Source organism: Enhydra lutris, unplaced genomic scaffold, assembly GCF_002288905.1.
Source record: "Enhydra lutris kenyoni isolate GAN:26980312 unplaced genomic scaffold, ASM228890v2 scaffoldscaffold22, whole genome shotgun sequence".
Classification (NCBI taxonomy): Eukaryota; Metazoa; Chordata; class Mammalia; order Carnivora; family Mustelidae; genus Enhydra; species Enhydra lutris.
The window spans coordinates 36,592,502-36,610,788 of NW_019154106.1; the positions used below are offsets into that span (position 1 = coordinate 36,592,502).

The following is an 18,287-nucleotide window of genomic DNA, read 5'->3' on the forward strand; positions in this document are numbered from 1 at the left end:
TAGCTAACTGAACATAATAAAAATCAATCAATAAATAAATAAAACTCAAGTGATTTTTAAAAGATTAACCAATTTTGAAGAAGAAAATAAAATTTAGAATAATCTATAGGATATCAATTCTTGCTTTAAAGCCAAAGCAATTTACTACTGTGGTGCTATTGCAAGGACAGACAAATAGAATAAAGAACCCAAACTATAAAGCTTTAAATATTTTATGTGCCTTTCTGATCCCTTGAGTGGGGAAATAGAATTTATATGATATGCACAAAATTGGAGTTTTTCAAGATCCCAAGATTACTCTAAAACCTTTTTTGGGGTTTATACCAGGTTGTGTGTTGTCTGTGCAATATCATATAACAAATTCATATAACAAAAAGTATATCCTTTTTACAGTAAAAAGGCTTTTGATGTATTCACTTAAATAAAAGTGACATTAGTAAAAATATGTTGTGCCATTTTATTAAATAAAATGGTTAGCAATAACTGTATCAGGTTTTTTACTTATATTATTTAATGCTCACAAGAAGCCTGAGATAGGTATTAGGTGGAGAAATTAGCTCACAGAAGCTAGGTAATACTACCAAGTACATATGGATAGAACCAGGATTTAAATCCAAACTAATCTATCTGCAAATCTCTGCTACTTACTATCAGTTTCTTTGGGAAGTATTTTTGGAGAAAGTACATATAAACAACAGATCATCTATCTCTAGATTGGAACCACATTTCAAGAAATTAGAAGCATATTTTAAGAAATTAGCTTAAAAATTTTTGAAATAAAAAAAAAAAAAACTAGCAATAAACCTGTAATCTTTCTCGCAGAAAGACCTACACAAGTTTCTAGTCTTGGTTTCAGTCGTTTTTGTTCGTTTGTTTTAATGAAAGGATGCTGGATTTATATTTTATCATTTTTACATCTATGCTTTTTCCAACCACCAGTAACATGAGCAGATTCACTTTGAGCAACATGTAACTCTGGAAATAACTTCAAAAAGGAGCCTTGCTCAGGAAACAAGACATTTCTTTAGGGCCATCTTTACAGTTAGGATGTTACCTTTTCAGATCTAGAAGTCCCTCATCACTTCAGTTTTATAAATATTGACATTCTAGTCTTATATTTGTGCTAACATTATTAAAGCTCGATTTTGAAAAGAAAAAAAAAGGCACATTGGTTAAGCTGATTGGTTAAATGTCTAGATCTCCAAAATTATGGAGAATGAACCAACCATTGATATGGATTTAGATTACAGTATTTTCCATAAAATGGTAAAAAGGATCTCTTCAAGATACTATCTTTCAGGGGTGCCTGGGTGGCTCAGTGGCTCAGGTCATGATCCCAGGGTCCTGGGATTGAGCCCCACATCGGGCTCTCTCCTCAGCAGGCAGCCTGCTTCCCTTCCTCTCTCTCTCCCTGCCTCTCTGCCTACTTGTGATCTCCGTCTGTCAAATAAATAAATAAAATCTTTTTTAAAAAGATACTGTCTTTCAGAAAACATTTAAATATAACAAGTTTACATAAAGATATAATGTAAAATTATGTTACTTTCAATTGACACATTTTAATACATGCTGAGGTTTAGATTACTAAAGTAAGGGGGCTAGCTTAATTGTTCAAATCCCATTATTAAGGATGAGTTGCTAAGTATTTTATAATAAATACAGTGACAAGTATATGAATGTTACAAAAGAAGATATCCCTGTCCTGAAGGGTCTCACATGCTCTATGAGGACACGAAATTAGATTATGCGAACAATACTGAGTGCAAAAGGGCCAAATAGTGTCTGTGAGAGAGCTAAGAACTCAAACATGGACACTAGGAATGTAGGCTAAAGAGTTCTTAGGCTTCTCTAGAGAAGCAAGTATTGATTTTCTTTTTAAAAAGTTACTAGAGGGCCACCTGGGTGGCTCAGTGGGTTAAGCCTCTGCCTTCGGCCCAGGTCATGATCCCGGGGTCCTGGGATCCAGCCCCACATGGGGCTCTCTGCTCAGCAGGGAGCCTGCTTCCTTTCCTCTCTCTCTCTGCCTGCTTGTGATCTCTCTCTGTCAAATAAATAAATAAAAATCTTAAAAAAAAAAAAGTTACTAGAGTTGTAATGAAATACTTATTGACATAATTTCATGACCTAATCCAGGCTTCCAGGCTTCATGTTGAGATAATATTTTCTGTTACTTTGGATCCTACTTTTCCGCCAGTCTATCTTTCTCCAGTGTTACTCATCCAGTCTGAGCATTCCTGCCTATGTGCCTTAATGTTTTTTTTTTTTTTTCTTTCCATGGAATGTCTTTCCCTTTGTATCCTTATGTCCTTCCTGAAAAACTCACCGAAGTTTAGTTCGAACATCACTGAATCCTTCTATGATCCCAACACTTATTAGAAAAGACCTTCCCTTTGTGATATTATCATACAATTTTAGTATTTTGATTTATATCTCCATTTCTACTTTTTTTTGGTCAGCTATGAACTCTTTGGGGTTAGGCCATGCACTTCTTCCTTTCTAGCACCTACATAACACAGTTCTTGGCACCTAGTAATGTTGAGTAAATAAAATCTTCAGAGAGTTGATATAATTAATTTAGAAATTATTCTTGGGAGTACCAAAAGCATGCACACTACCCATTTTCTCTGATGTATCCTCAACCTTCGTAATGTGCCACTATGCCCAGCTGTGTTAAAATACCAAGAAGCCATCACATGGAAAGATCATTATACCTTCTTCCATTCTATATAAAAAACTCGGGGTTGACTTCAAAATGGAAAAAAAAGGAAAAGTTCCAAGTGATATTTAAAAAATAAAATCAAATAAATAAAATAAAATGCAACCTTAGTCTTTACCACTTGAGCTGAAATATGACAGTGTATAAAGAAAACCAAATGATGCCTGGTTGTGCCAGAAAGTTCAACAATCCTCTAACCACGAGGTAAAAATAGTCTTTCAGCCCAGCCAAAATCAGCTTCAGAATGATAGAAAATTGTGTCTAAGCCCCTGTATTTCTCCCAGCAAATATGCTATACTGTGTGAGCCAGTTTTCTCATTAAGTTATGAATTAAAAGTAACACATGGTTGTAAACTCACAAACTGGGCCATCATATTCAGCCTATACAGTACCTTATTACTGCTATTCTGTGCTCAAGAGATTTTCTCTAGACTTCTAAGGAAATTTATAACTTCCCTGAGAAATAGAAATTCCCATTCCTTGATGCTTCAAAGGATTAGTAATAGAATATGTGAATCAAAAAAAAATGAAATTCTACCAAGTTCCTGTGGAAATTTTTCTTAGTGCATTTGGTTACATTCCTACATATTTTAGTTTATTATTATCCTTCTGTATCTCTGTTTCTTAACCCTGATGTTTTTCTTAACTTTATCTCCATTTCTTTCAGTTCCTGTGAGAATGTTTTATAACAACTTTTTAGAGAATGAACACATCTTTCTGATAAAACCAAATATGTAATAAAGAAAAGCTTGTAAATATAAGAAAGTTTGCATCATGTTTTATTTCCATCATATGTTTATTTTAATGAAGTGCATTTTGATTGTGTAACTATGCAGAAATTTAAGAGCCATTCTTAGTATTACGCTCCAACCCCATTGTTTAAAGACAAACAGAGCTGTTCAATCTCCCATCCAGGATTTTCTATAACCCAAGCACACTATACATTTTATTCTCTGTTTCTGTTATTTCTTTCTTTTGTTTCTTGAGGTTACAATTAATCATATCTAAAATTTACTACCAGGATGTACATTTGACTCATTTTAAGTCACAGAATGGAATTCCAGAAACTCACTGTTGGAGTGAGTTAATCTAGTACCAAATTTCCTACTGCAATCCCCTATGGTTTCCATCTTCAAAAAATTTTGCAGACTAGAAGATCTTTTTATTTTATTTTATTTTTTAAAAAGATTTTTATTTATTTATTTGATAGAGATCACAAGTAGGCAGAGAGGCAGGCAGAGAGAGAGGAAGGGATGAAGTCTCCCCGCTGAGCAGAAAGCCCGACGTGGGACTCCATCCCAGGACCCCAAGACCATGACCTGAGCCGAAGGCAGAGGCTTTAACCCACTGAGCCACCCAGGAACCCCTAGAAGATCTTTTTAATTAACTGTATGACAATTATTTTTTTTGCTTTGTTTTTAAAATTTTACTTCCTAATCATTTTATTATCTCAGGAAGCTAGATATAAGAAGGCTGAGTCATTTTCCACAGTTTGTGTGTGTGTGTGTGTATATATATATATCTATCTATATATAGATATATAGATAGATATATATATATCTTTTTGGTCTTCCCAAGTTTTGTCTTCTTTCCTATAAAGTGATTCTGAGTCCTTCTATAATATTTGTTTCTCTTTTATGAAATCATCCTGTTTTCTATGTTTCTTTAAAATTTGAATTTAGAACTTCACATTCTAAGGATGGTTTGATTGGTAGAGAACTGAAGTTAATTGATAGACTGGGGATTATCAAATAAGGGAGAATAAGTCCTCCTCTGGCAGCCTATCAAAATGACTCTTAGTATTTTATTTTTCAAATTGTATAATATCCATCTTAGCACCTTATCTCTCTCTTAAGACCTCTAAGCAGAGTTGAAAAATAATCACTTGAACTATTTTTATTAATAGAGGTATGTTTACACTTATAAACAGAAGTTTAGAATCATTAACTTACATAATAAGATCCTTCTATCAAACCCCACCCACACAAGAAAACAAAATTAAACTTTGTGCAAATATATGTTAGTTAAAACAAGTTTTCTTATGAGTTTTGTCATTGATTATGTGATCTGAAAACAGAGTCTTGAGTTAATTACTTTTAACAATTAAAATAGAATCTTTGGGAAGAGTGGCAGTATAAGAATGAGATTACAAACTCTTCTCAGAAAAATACAGAAATAACCAAAACAGCACATTTTAAATCAGGGCATTGTTTTAGTTTCCTAGGAATACCAGGACAACTTACCACAAACTTGTTGACTGAAAACAACTGACCTTTATTCTCTCCTAGCTCTAGAGGCCCAAGATCCAAAATCGGGGTATCAGTAGGGTCACACAGCCTCAGAAGGCTCAAGAAGAGAATCCCTCTTTGCCTTTTTAAGCTTCTGATAATTTGGTGTTTCTTGCCTTGGACTATAGTCTTTGCCTCAGTCTTCATAGAGATTCTCACATGGCCTTTTCAACTCTTTTTATGTCCTTTACTGTCTCTCATCAGGACATGCTCATTGAATTGAAAGTCCATCCTAATTCAGTATGATCCCATATGGATTTTTACGTCAGTTACATCTACAAAGACATATTTCCAAATAAGGTCGCATTCTGAGGTTCCAGGTAGACATTATTGGGGGGGGGGGATGGAGGGGACAGTATTTAGCCTACTGCAGGCATGATAACAATCATATCTCATAAGCTCCAAGAGATACCTGATAGAGACAGTCCAGTTGGGGAATACCAGAAGTTTACTTACATATTCTCTTTATTTAGAATAGTTGATAGCAAGTGAGGAAACATTTTGAAAACCCTATTATAGAGATATTGGCACTTTGTGTGGTTGATTTGGACCACTATATGTAGAACATTAAAAGACTGAACTTACTGGGTAAGAAAGAAAATTACATTATAATTCAATATCATTTTTAAATCCCATTTTATAATTGCTATAATATTCTAATTAAGAAATACTTCTCCTAATTGGGACTATTAAGTATTGGAGGGTAGGGAAACTGGTACATGAGTGGGGAGCTCATCTCTTGATCTTATTATAAAACAGCATGAAAAACTTGAAACAAATTACACTCAGTTTCACAAATATTTTTAAAAAAATTATCTGGGGTATAGGTCTTTAATTTCTTTCCACTGGGTCTGTCTTAGTAATCTGATGAGCAGTTAGTTTAGCATAGGTAAACCCCAATTAGCTCAGTTCACTCCTTGAATTCGACAGAGCTGGGTGAACCTCGGGTTACTATTTTAAGACAATTAAACAAAGAGGACAAGAGAGAGAAGAAGCAAACATATCAGAAGCCAAGTTTTCTCACTATATAAATTCTGAAAACCCCAACAGTCTTCCTTAAATCTCATAAGACTGCTACTGTTGAAAAAATTTTTAAAAGAAAGAAGAAAAAGATGGATATCCATTTATCAATCATTATCTTGATTTAAATTCCAACAGGAGAATTTTGCACGCATAAATAGGAAGTGGTGAAATCCTCACGTAATTTTCTCAAGCCCACTAAAAACTTGGGTAGGTGTGCCACCTGCAAGAATGTGAAAACATGAAGGCAAAATCTGTTTTAAAAATTCTGTAACAAAGGTGCCTGGGTGGCTCAGTGGGCTAAAGCCTCTGCCTTCGGCACAAGTCATGATCCCAAGGTCCCGGGATCGAGCCCCACGTCAGGCTCTCTGCTTAGCAGGGAGTCTGCTTCCTCCTCTCTCTCTCTGCCTCCCTCTCTACCTACTTGTGATCTCTGTCAAATAAATAAATTTTTAAAAATCTTTAAAAATTCTGTAACAAACCGGGACACCTGGGTGGCTCAGTTGGTTAAGCGGCTGCCTTCAGCTCAGGTCATGATCCCAGCGTCCTGGGATGGAGTCCCACATCGGGCTCCTTGCTCAGCAGGGAGCCTGCTTCTCCCTCTGCCTCTGCCTGCCACTCTGTCTGCCTGTGCTCGCTCTCGCTCCTCTCTCTCTCTCTCTGACAAATGAATAAGTAAAATCTTAAAAAAAAAAAATTCTGTAACAAACCAAAAATATAAATAGTAAACATAAAGTTTCATATGTGAAATATTATATATATATCCTCCTCAAGGGGACATAAATTGTCTTGATAGTCTCAGATTATTTTAGTGTTTGACCATGTGCATTATGAAACAAAAGATGATCAATAAAATTACAATCTGAGAACAAAGGAAATTGGAAGAAAATAGAAATATGGTAGGGAGAAAAAAAATATGTCACTGCAGAATTTAAAATGCCATTAGAAGCCAAAAAGTGCAGGAAGAAAAGTAGAGAAAATGAAACTCATGATGTCAACAGCAGCTTTGAGAAATCAACCCAAATTCAAAATTAGACCAAAAAAAAAATTTTTTTTAGAGAAAGATGAGATATATATAAATGGTAGGAAGTAGAAAACCAAAACATAAGATTAAAGAGACAGAAACAATAGTCCTAGATATATTAGAAGAAAATTGTACTGGTATATGCATTAGTCTATTTTTTGACAGAGTAAATCCAATGAATAGTGAAACACAGATATACATTGTGAAATTATCAAATTTAAAATTTAAAAAATACAGTAAGCATTAAGACAGAAGTGGGCAAGCCACTATTTCTCCTTCAAAGGAGAAAACACATATCTATGTCACTTATATATACATAAAATGTTGAGGGGGGACAAAAGAGTTTATGACACTAGAATTCTAAGTATAACTCCCAAGATATTTTCTACATTTAAAAGGGCACAAAAATATCTTTTAAATTGTGATATAATTCATACAACACAGATTTTATAACCTTAACCATTTCGAGGTATACAGCTCTGTGGTATTAAGTATATTCCTATTGTTATGCAAAAATGTTCCTTAAATATCTAAGAGCTCATAAATTTCAGTATCCAGCTAATCTTCCTAAAAAGTCTTTTTATTTAAATAAAACATAAATTAGAATAAAGTATTAGGTGCTGGCTGGGAAACTCATTAATGGCAAGAAAATCTGGTCAACTCTATTTAAATAATCAATCTAAACAAAAAATTATATGTAAGTAAAAGATAAAAATTTAATCTTAACTCCCTAGGATTAAAAATTGTATTGCATATCAATTAAAGGTGGAGTGGAGGTGGGTAATGAGGTGGAGAAAGGGAAATAGTATTTATTTTTCATCTTTATTAAGAAAAGATATATTATTTCTGAATGTTCTGAATTAAAGTCAGAGGTTATACTTATTTAAATATATATCATTAGAAGCACTTAAAATAGTTATAAGAATGAGCCTAGGTGGCTCATTCGTTAAGAGTTTGCCTTTGACTCAGGTCAAGATTCCAGGGTCCTGGGATTGAGTCCCACATGGGCTCCGTGCTTAGGGGGATGCCTGCTTCACCCTCTCCCTCTCTGTCTGCTTGTGTTCCCTCTCTTGCTGTCTCTCTCTCTCCCTCTGTCAAATAAATACATCTTATAAAGAAAAAAAAAGGTATCAATCATATAGATCGAAGACCCAAAGAAAATATACATGTATAACAGCACATACATACATAGAAACATACATAGGAAATAAAGTAGTAAAATCTATAACATGTAATATAAAATAACATCAACCAATCTGTTATGACATGAAGTAAAATGAGATAAATCCACCTATAAGAGTTAACTCAAAAATATGCACTTTATGAGAGAGATGCCAGATATGACATCACTGAAGTAAAAAGATTGAGGTTTCTACTGCAGGGTAAAGGGCCTACCATCACTCATAAGAACACTGGCAATGTGGAAAGAACCAAGATGTCCTTCAACAGATGAATGGATAAAGATATGGTCCATATATACAATGGAGTATTATGCCTCCATCAGAAAGGATGAATACCCAACTTTTGTATCAACATGGACAGGACTGGAAGAGGTTATGCTGAGTGAGAGTCAAGCAGAGACAGTCAGTTATCATATGATTTCACTTACTTGTGGAGCATAAGAAATAACACAGAGAACATTGGGAGATGGAGAAGAGAAGTGAGTTGGGGGAAATCGGAGGGGGAGACAAACCATGAGAGACTGCGGACTCTGAGAAACAAACTGAAGGTTTTGGGGGTGGGGTGGGGGGTGGTGAGCCTGATGGTGGGTATTATGGAAAGCACGTATTGCATGGATCACTAGGTGTGTTGCATAAACAATGAATTTTGGGTTCCCCTTTCTCCACATCCTCTCCAATACATGTTGTTTACTGTCTTGTTAATTTTGGTCATTCTAACTGGTGTAAGGTGGTATCTCGATGTGATTGTGGGAATGCAAGTTGGTGCAGCCACTTTGGAAAACAGTGTGGAGATTTCTTAAGAAATTAAAAATAGAGCTTCCCTATGACCCTGCAATTGCACTACTGGGTATTTACCCTAAAGATACTGATGTAGTGAAAAGAAGGGCCATCTGTGCCCCAATGTTCATAGCAGCAATGGCCACAGTAGCCAAACTGGAAAGAACCAAGATGCCCTTCAACAGACAAATGGATAAAGAAGATGTGGTCCATATACACAATGGAATATTACTCAGCCATCGGAAAGGATGAATACCCAACTTTTGTATCAACATGGACAGGACTGGAAGAGATTTTGCTGAGTGAAATAAGTCAAGCAGAGAGAGTCAAGTATCATATGGTTTCACTTACTGGTGGAGCATAACGAATAACATGGAGGACATTGGGAGATGGAATGGAGAAGTGAGTTGTGGGAAATTGGAAGGGGAGACAAACCATGAGAGACTGTGGATTCTGAGAAACAAACTGAGGGTTTTGGAGGAGAGGGGGGAGGGGGGTTAGGTAAGCCTGGTAATGAGTATTATGGAGGGCATGTATTGCATGGAGCACTGGGTGTGTTGCATAAACCATGAATGCTGGAACACTGAAAAGAAATAAAATTGTTTAAAAATGGAAAAAAAAGGAACAATGAATTTTGGAACACTGAAAAAAATAAAATTTCATTTAATTAAAAAAAAAACACTGGCAATGACAATAAAGGGAACTACAAAAGGAAATAAATTGATGACTGATGGAGAAAGTGTTCCACAGTTTCTAAAAGATAGAATCAACTGTGTTCATACTCCTGGATAAATCCAGACTGAGTGATCTAGAGTTTAGGATACCCCAAAGTGTAGAAGGCAGAAGACACAGGGGCAATTTCGTCACAACTGGATAACAATGAGGTGGAAGATACAATATACAATAGTGATAAGCTATTATAATCTATTTTACTGAAAATAATTTTAAGGCTGGAAAAATCTGCAGGATAAATGTAAATTCAAACAAGAAGAAAGCAGATACAAATATTAATGCCTGACAAAGTAGATTTCAAAATAAAAATAATTAAAAGAATTGTGTAGGGACACCTGAGTGGCTCAGTGGGTTAAGCCTCTGCATTTCGCCCAGGTCATGATCTCAAGATCCTGAGATCAAGCCCCACACTGAGCTCTCTGCTCAGCAGTAAGCCTGCTTCCCCCCCTCTCTCTGTCTGCCTCTCTGCCTACTTGTGATCTCTCTCTGTCAAATAAATAAAATCTTTAAAAAACATAAAGGAATTGTGTGACCTTTATTGATTAAGCTATTTTGCCCTTACAGTATAAGGCCCATATCATTCCATAATAAATAAAAATCATTTTGCAGATGTGTATGTATGTATAAGATAGATTTTAAGTAGATATAGATAGATAAGGGAGGGATGGATAGATAGATAGATAGATAGATAGATAGATAGAAAGATAGATAATAGAAATAACTGAAAGGAGATTATAATGATTTTTCCCTTATGAATGTTTGCAACATACCTAATATGGATTTCTATAACCATTTATTTATCTATCTTGCCTAGGGTTTTTAGAGTGTCCTCTAGAAGCTGTATTTATAAGAAAAATACAGAAAGAATCCATATTCCTCTCTGTATAGTTAAGGTATGGCATGAATGCAGTTGAAGTTATGCACAGCAGTGAGTTCCAGTGTAAATATAAGTCCACTTTAAACTCGAACTTTTCTTGCTTAGTAAGTGGCTCATTAATGGTAAGTGCCTCACTTAAAAAATTGTCCTGAAGAAAATCCCCAGAAAATCAGCTTCCATTTCATTAGTGCTGGGTGTTTCCTTTTGCCTATTTCCCTGAGCTGACAGTGCCTGGTGTTAATCACTCTGTCAAGCTGAGATTGTACCTGCAACCCTAGATGGAAAGCCAGTCAAGTATTCACTCTTGTTCCACATCACCCCCTTGACAGTCTCACTCTCTCTTTGAAAGTTAATTAATTTGAGAACTGTTTCTGCTCTGAGTTTTTTCTTTCCCTTAGGATTAATCTAAACATAGACTTGTTTTCTTTTTATCTGCTCAGCCAAATCATGAACATTGGAGCATCTCTTGTTGGTGTGTTGTAAGACTTCTGATCCCCACATTTAAACACATTACTTATGGGTGGAAAACATGACATTTGGAAACTCAAAGACAAAATTAAATTTGCCTTTCCATAATCTTTGTGTGTACAATCATTAAGTTTTTATATAAACTATATCTAGAAGTTAGAAGTAAGAACTATGAGGGGTTTTGTTTTTAAATACGTGTACAGAGGGTAAAGAAATCTTCCAGGCCCCTTTACAATATGTGGCTCTCCATTTACACAGCAGCTCTCTGAGGCAGGTAGTAACATTCGGACTTTTCAGATGAAAAAATACAGAATCTATGATATGAAATAACTTGTACAAGTTCCCAAAACTAGTGATCAATGAACTTGAGTTTTAAACCCAGGCTTTCTGTCTTGGAAACCTATTTTTTTTCTGATTGCACTCTATTTTTGTTTCATCTTAAATACACATTGCAACAAGAATGAAAAATTAAAGACCAGCTCCTCTTCCAAACTCGATTGTTCATGGCAGAGTGTGCTGAGAAAAGCTTTCATAAATACTAAGCCTGACAATCCAGAGAGGTGCATCTTACTTGCCAGGCAAATATAAGTGCTTTGAGTCACCTGTGGTGTTTTGTTTTGTTCTTTAATTTCATTATTATGGACTACAAAGCTTTGAATTTGGAACACTTACCCCCTAACCACCATGCTTCTATGGATTTGATGAAGTAATACTACTTGTTTCTCTCTCCATGCTGGAAGCAGTGACTTAACCCTGATTGGTGAATTTTCAAAACTAAAATCTTCCTCTTTCCCCTTCATCCTGCTGAGTTCTACCTGACTGTAGTTAAAATGCATTTTAGTTGGTTCTCTGCTGTGTGTTAGAAGAGGTTGTCCCTAGCTCTGGAGAACTAACTCAGCACTAAGGTGAGTTATCAAGCCCATTTTGCTACAAGGCTTACTCCACCAGTCTACCATTTACTAGTACAAAAGTTGATACATTTTTCCCCATCTGTATAACTCTTGTGTCTACTCTTCTTTTGCTTTTGTTTTTCCTAACTGGCTAGGGAAATTATTGATTGAATCCTTTAATGACCTGATCTATGCTACCTCCTAGACCTGACAATTAACCCATCTTCCCTCAGTTACTCATCTTGCTGTACCTGGTTCCTGGTGTTCTTAGAAGACAATCTCTTCTTCCTCAGAATTTTTTACTTGATATGCTCGTTTCTCTTTCCTTTATATGGTTATCTAAATTCAGATCCCCCCTCAAATGCCACTGACAAATGAATACCGTGTCTGATTTTTTCCTTTATTTCTTTTTTTTTTTAATTTTATTTTTTTTAAACATATATTTTTATCCCCAGGGGTACAGGTCTGTGATTCACCAGGTTTACAAACTTCACAGCACTCACCATAGCACATACCCTCCCTAATGTCCATAACCCCACCCCCCCAACTCCCCTCCCCCCATCAACCCTCAGTTTGTTTTGTGAGATTAAGAGTCACTTATGGTTTGTCTCCCTCCCAATCCCATCTTGTTTCATTTACTCTTCTCCTACCCCCTTAACCCCCCATGTTGCATCGTGTCTGATTTTTTATCATAAAAATAGAAAAACAGCTATAATTACTATATTTCATTACCTTTCATGTTTGACAAAATTTATTTGTTTGCTTGTTTGTCTCTGCCACTAGTATATAAACTTAATGAGGGCAAAAACTTAAGAAAACTTAGGCTTTTTTTCTTTCTTGCTAGATCTCCCAATACTTGTGTGTGTGTGTGTGTGTGTGTGTGTGTGTGTGTGTGTGTGTATGTGTATATATATATATATGTGTGTTTGTATACCTGAAACATCTCTGTTCCTCTTGTTTCAGTCAATTCAAACCTAATTCATTCAATTTTGGCTATTCTCTTCCTATTTATTTTGCCAGTAATAGACTCTATTTTACATCCATTGGCAATGCATAAATTCCCGAGATAGAAGAGAATGCTAGGGCCCATATAAAACAGATACCCTGTTACTTTATATGACTATATCATGATTTACTTAACTATTTTTCAGTACCATGTGGGGGTATATATGTATATGTGTATGTATTTTTCAGTTATAAATATCTTGCAATAAGTATTTGTATGAATTTATGTTTGCCCATATTTCTGATTATTTGTTTGGAAGAATTGCTGTGAAAAAAAAAATCAACATCTGACAGTTCTTTGTCAGCTTGATTTCTTTAGGATTATAACAGTTTGCATATCTACTGATAAGAATGTGCCTCTGGGGGCACCTGGGTGCAGTGGGTTAAAGCCTCTGCCTTCTGCTCAGGTCATGATCTCAGGGTCATGGGATGGAGCCACATATCGGGCTCTCTGCTCAGTGGGGAGCCTGCTTCCCCCTCTCTCTCTGCCTGCCTCTCTGCCTACTTGTGATCTCTGTCTGTACATAAATAAATAAAATATTTAACAACAACAACAAAAAGAATATGCCTCTGTGAGCACATCTTATAATTTTACCTTGCCATTCATTTAGTCTGTTAGCTCCATAGATGAAAAATGATATTTCAATATAATTTAATTACCGAAGAGGTGAAATATGTGTGTGTATGTGTGTGTGTATTCATTGGTCACTTCCATTTGTTCCCTGGAAAATTGCCTGTCCATGTCCATTTAAAAGCAATCAATATACCAGACAGGTAAATAACTAGGTATGTGTGTGTGAGATTGTGGATAAGAGCTCTTCCAGTTACTAAAATATTTACTTTGACTCTTGTGCCTCAGGCACTATGACTGCTTTTGAAAATAACTCTACATTTAGATTTTTATAAATATAGTTCAGACTCATGCCTCCATAGACAAAATTCTCCCTGCCAATCATTCTTATCCAGATATTTCATTTGTATTCTTTGGAATATGAGATAAAAGTCTATACATTTCTTTGTTCTGTTGCAACATACTCTTGACTGCATTTTCATAGTTTGTGGAAGTCCTTAGAGAATAATATGTCTTCCTTATAATCTCCCTATATGGAGGTCATAAATTTATCTGCCTAAAAATAAAAACAAAGCAAAATAATTAAAAACATTACCAAACCTTATAAATGGTGAAGATTAGTTCTGTTCATTGACATTTATTCACTTATGAGAAAAATCTAAGGTGATTAAGGTGATATTCTTGGAAAATTTGGATTTCTTCCCAACATGTGATTTTATGTTTTTGTTTTTGTTTTATTTTTACTCTCAACTCCTTTTTTTTTTTTTTTTTAAGAAACTATTTTCCACCAACCTAATTTCCATTTTGTTTGCCTTTGTGGAAAAGCAGCTTAAGGCCACTAAGTGGTTGTTCCTACCCATTTAGTGGCCTGAGCAATGGGAGATACGGACCAGTGGGCTGGCTGAGCACTCCAGGCTTTGGTAGGGAACAGCTGACTAGGCACAGAGGGCCCCCTGCTCATCTTCAGACCAGTCTGTGACCTCAGGATGAGTAGCAGCAAACTCAGGAGCTGGAGTCATCGACTCACCCTGAAATTCGTTCTTGGTCACAGCCTTTTCATCAGTGGCCTGCTTTTCCTTTTCAGTCTTTTCAGGATCTCTGGAAAAGCAGAGATCAGGCATGACCTCCCATGAGTGTTCATGGGAAATGGTGCCAAGCAAGCTCAGAACTTCCTGGGCCGGCATCTACCACTTTAGACCCACTGAGCGAGCTCATTTGTTGTTGCAAGGGATGGCGTTGTCCACGTAGCACAGAGGAGAGTCTGTGTTACATAGAATAATAAGGTTAATATAAGACACCTCTCTGAGAGCCTTTGTGAGGGGATGAGAGCCGTGCAGAGGCTGGTGGTCAGCCCTGGGATCAGCAACCACCAGAAGTCTTGGCTTGTGGAAGGCTGTCTAGATCTGATTAGTGAAGGTTCCAGGAGTCAAGCAGCCAGCAATAGGAGTGGTTCCAGTAGCATCAGCAAATGTCAGCACAGCTTGCTGGCCAGTATTCCTGGAGGATGTGACATTGATATCATCAGAGTTTTATATGGCAGCAATAGCACAAGCTGCCTGAAGCTTCTCCCAGCTTTTCTTCTGACTTACCATGTAGATATCATCACTTTTCCTTTGGGACAGGAGGTACTGTTCCATTGGGAAGTCAAGGTTGGGACCACCTGAATGGGTTCCTGCTGCAAGGAATTTGAAGACATCCTCCTCCTGATCATTTGTAGGCTGTCAAGGTCTTTGAACATTGTGAAAGTTTCCCTTTAAGTTTTGATGGGAACACAGAACAATGCTGTATGGATTTTCCCTGGGTTGTACAGAAAGGCTTTGCTCTTCTTACCTTTTTAAATCAGGCTGTGGCTACTGCAGTCTTGACCTTATCACCCCAGGTCTCAGACCTAGGTTCCCTTTTTATCACTCTGTGTCAGGGATATATCTTATCAAACATTGTCTTGTACTTGATTTTCTAGAACTAGTAATATTTTCTAGTCCTGCCAGTGCCATGTCCCTGCTATTTTCCCCTGGGATATTTCTGTCCCTTATTTCCAGATCACTGTCTTCCTATGTACTGACTGCTGACAATTAATCTGTGATTCTACTCTTTGTTTTCCTCTTTTAGGATTAAGCTGGCTTGAGTTTGCCTGGGAGCTAGTCTTTTTCCAGCCATGCCATCAAGAGTCTCTTTCAATACTCCAATTGGGTGTGTTCCTGCTAGGACCTGCTCCACCGTAGGGTGGGGTTCCAGTACAAATTATGGTCATTCAGCCCAGTTCTACTGTAGTTATGCAACATTTTTGGAGGAGTAAAGAAGCATACTGAATCTGCCAGGGCTAAGTTAAGTTTTTATTAGAGATATACTTATTTCTCTTTTAAGTGACTATTGTTATAGGTGTTAATATATTTTAAGTCACCTCTCTCGACATTGACAAATCCAAGATTACCAAAAACTGTTCATCCTTTACTAATTGATAAATACATTTTGATCCCAGAATTGCATGGTCATTGAAATGAAATGCATGGCAGCCCTGCAGAGCCAACAGCCCACTAAATGGTGAAAATTATTTGTCCATAGGACTTAGATTAAACCAAAGTCATTTGGAATACCAATTCCTTCTCTTGTGTTTTTTGGTTTCTAAGATTTTCTTATAATATCAGTAACGAATAACCTAGAAACTCAGACACATTTAACTGCTGTTAATATAAGGAAATTATTCTTGATTTAGAAGGAAATTAATTATGCACGTGACTTGAAGGATCTCCTCTTGTTTTGTTAAGGCAAGGAGTGCCATTTAATTATTATATCTATAGCAACCACATAAGTTTCCAGAAAATTATTAGGTAAAAGAGGACTTTTGAAACTGAATTTAATTTATGTCCTGAATAATATTATATATTTCTTGTACTTATTAGATTGTTTTAAAAATGCATAGAGCAAATACAAATTCTGTTTCTACTCTTAAGAGTTCTGTTGCACAGAAATTATGACTGAGTTTGATGTGAATCAAGGAGAATTTTAAGTGGCTTATGACATTTCAATTTGAGGTCTAACATGCATCAATAATATCAGAGATCTGTTGAAATGTGAGGACTGAGATTGGGGGAGATGGAAAAGAAGGTTAATGAAAAGGGTCAGAACTCCTCCTTGTGGAGCAAATTTTGAGGTTATTTCTTTCTCATGAATAATGGAGTGAGGCTTCAAAATATATTTGAATATATATATATATATATATATATATATATACTTCCACCATACTCAAAAATTGAAGTGTTTCTTTTCAAGTAAATTAATTTTGGTTTAGTTTTATGTCTTTTAAATATTTTTTTCCTCTGTGAGTCAAAGAAATTACATAGTCATTTTTCACAGGCTCCCTAGAAGTCTCTTTAATCAAATGAATTATAAATTTATTTCCATTACTCTAAAAATGTAACAATTTTATAGATGAATACTTATAAATATTTGACATCATCTGTGAATAAAAGGGTTGGTACCTTGCTCTATTGATTAAAAATTTAATTTCATTTTATGTTAAGTTTAGCAGCACCCATTTCTTTCTGTAGGTTTTTCTGAATAATTGCAAAGAATTATACATTCATCCTCTTTTATTTGCAGAGAGTTAGTTAATAGCATAGCTACTAAAGGAAATTTTAGAAGTTTTTTTAGAAAGTGAATAAAACAGATGAAAAGGAATGGAGAAAAAAGAAAAGATAAGTATATAGAATAAGGTAAAAAATACATGCTGACAATATTTATAATGTCTTGTGTGGTTGAAAGTAGAAATAGAATTAAAATACATGATAATTAACTTGAAAGCAGCATGATAATTTGTTGTGGGCCAGTCCATTCACTGAGAATAACTAACCAAGCTAGGAAAAATAAAAAGACAAAAATTAAATTTGAGAGCATATCGCAATAAATACTTATTAAGTTATAATTTTGAGAGAGAAAGGAAGCTAAGCAAAGTGAGCCAGACATTTGGAAACACTTTTCCTATTGAAGTTAATTTCTAGTTTGGTATGGGGGTTGGTGGAGGGTTGGTTATTGAGCTGAGAACCTAAGCAGAAATCTGAGGCTGAACATCTGAGTGTCCAAACTGTACCTGCATTATATCAGGCAACTGGTAGAATAAAAACTAGAGTTGAGTTCCTGTCATAACATACAGTCTCTATAAACATCCAGGATTTTCTACTAGAATCCAAAAGAGTAAAACTGATCCAAGGAGTAAAACTAGACTGGAGATAAACCAGTTATCACTGAAAATAAATTTGAAGCACCTAATTTCTGAGAAATTAAGGTAATCTACTCCTAACTAAGCTGCCTGACAGAATAAACTTAAACCCTATTTAGAAGGTATATATACAGATACAAATGAGCTATATAGTTTTTACCTACAAATCAATCAAACAACTCCACAGAAACATTTCCAGGTAAGGTACAGCAATTTGCAACAGACTTATGCTCCTGTTACACCCAATAAAGCCAAATAAGTTACAAAATCATATTTTTAAAGGCATCAGAGGACTTGGGGGCAACAAGGCCTGAATGAGCTAAAATTCACAGCAAAAAAGTGTGTTGTGATGATTTAAGGATGACCAGCTGTTTTTGCTTTTCTTATAACATTGACTGGTTTCTGCATGTGGGCTGATGGTCAGGCTTATCACAGACAAAATAGGGTCCACAGGTAGAAAGATACTCCAGTAGTATATTTTGCAGAAACTTGGGGCTAGAGTGGCATATGAACCTTTCAGTG

At 35.7% G+C, this 18,287-nt stretch overlaps 1 pseudogene; it reads right to left on the reverse strand.

The window, feature by feature from the left end:
- Window positions 1–14,387: 14,387 nt before the first annotated feature.
- The window catches only part of LOC111149929, a 95,662-nt pseudogene continuing 91,762 nt past the window's right edge, over window positions 14,388–18,287 (reverse strand).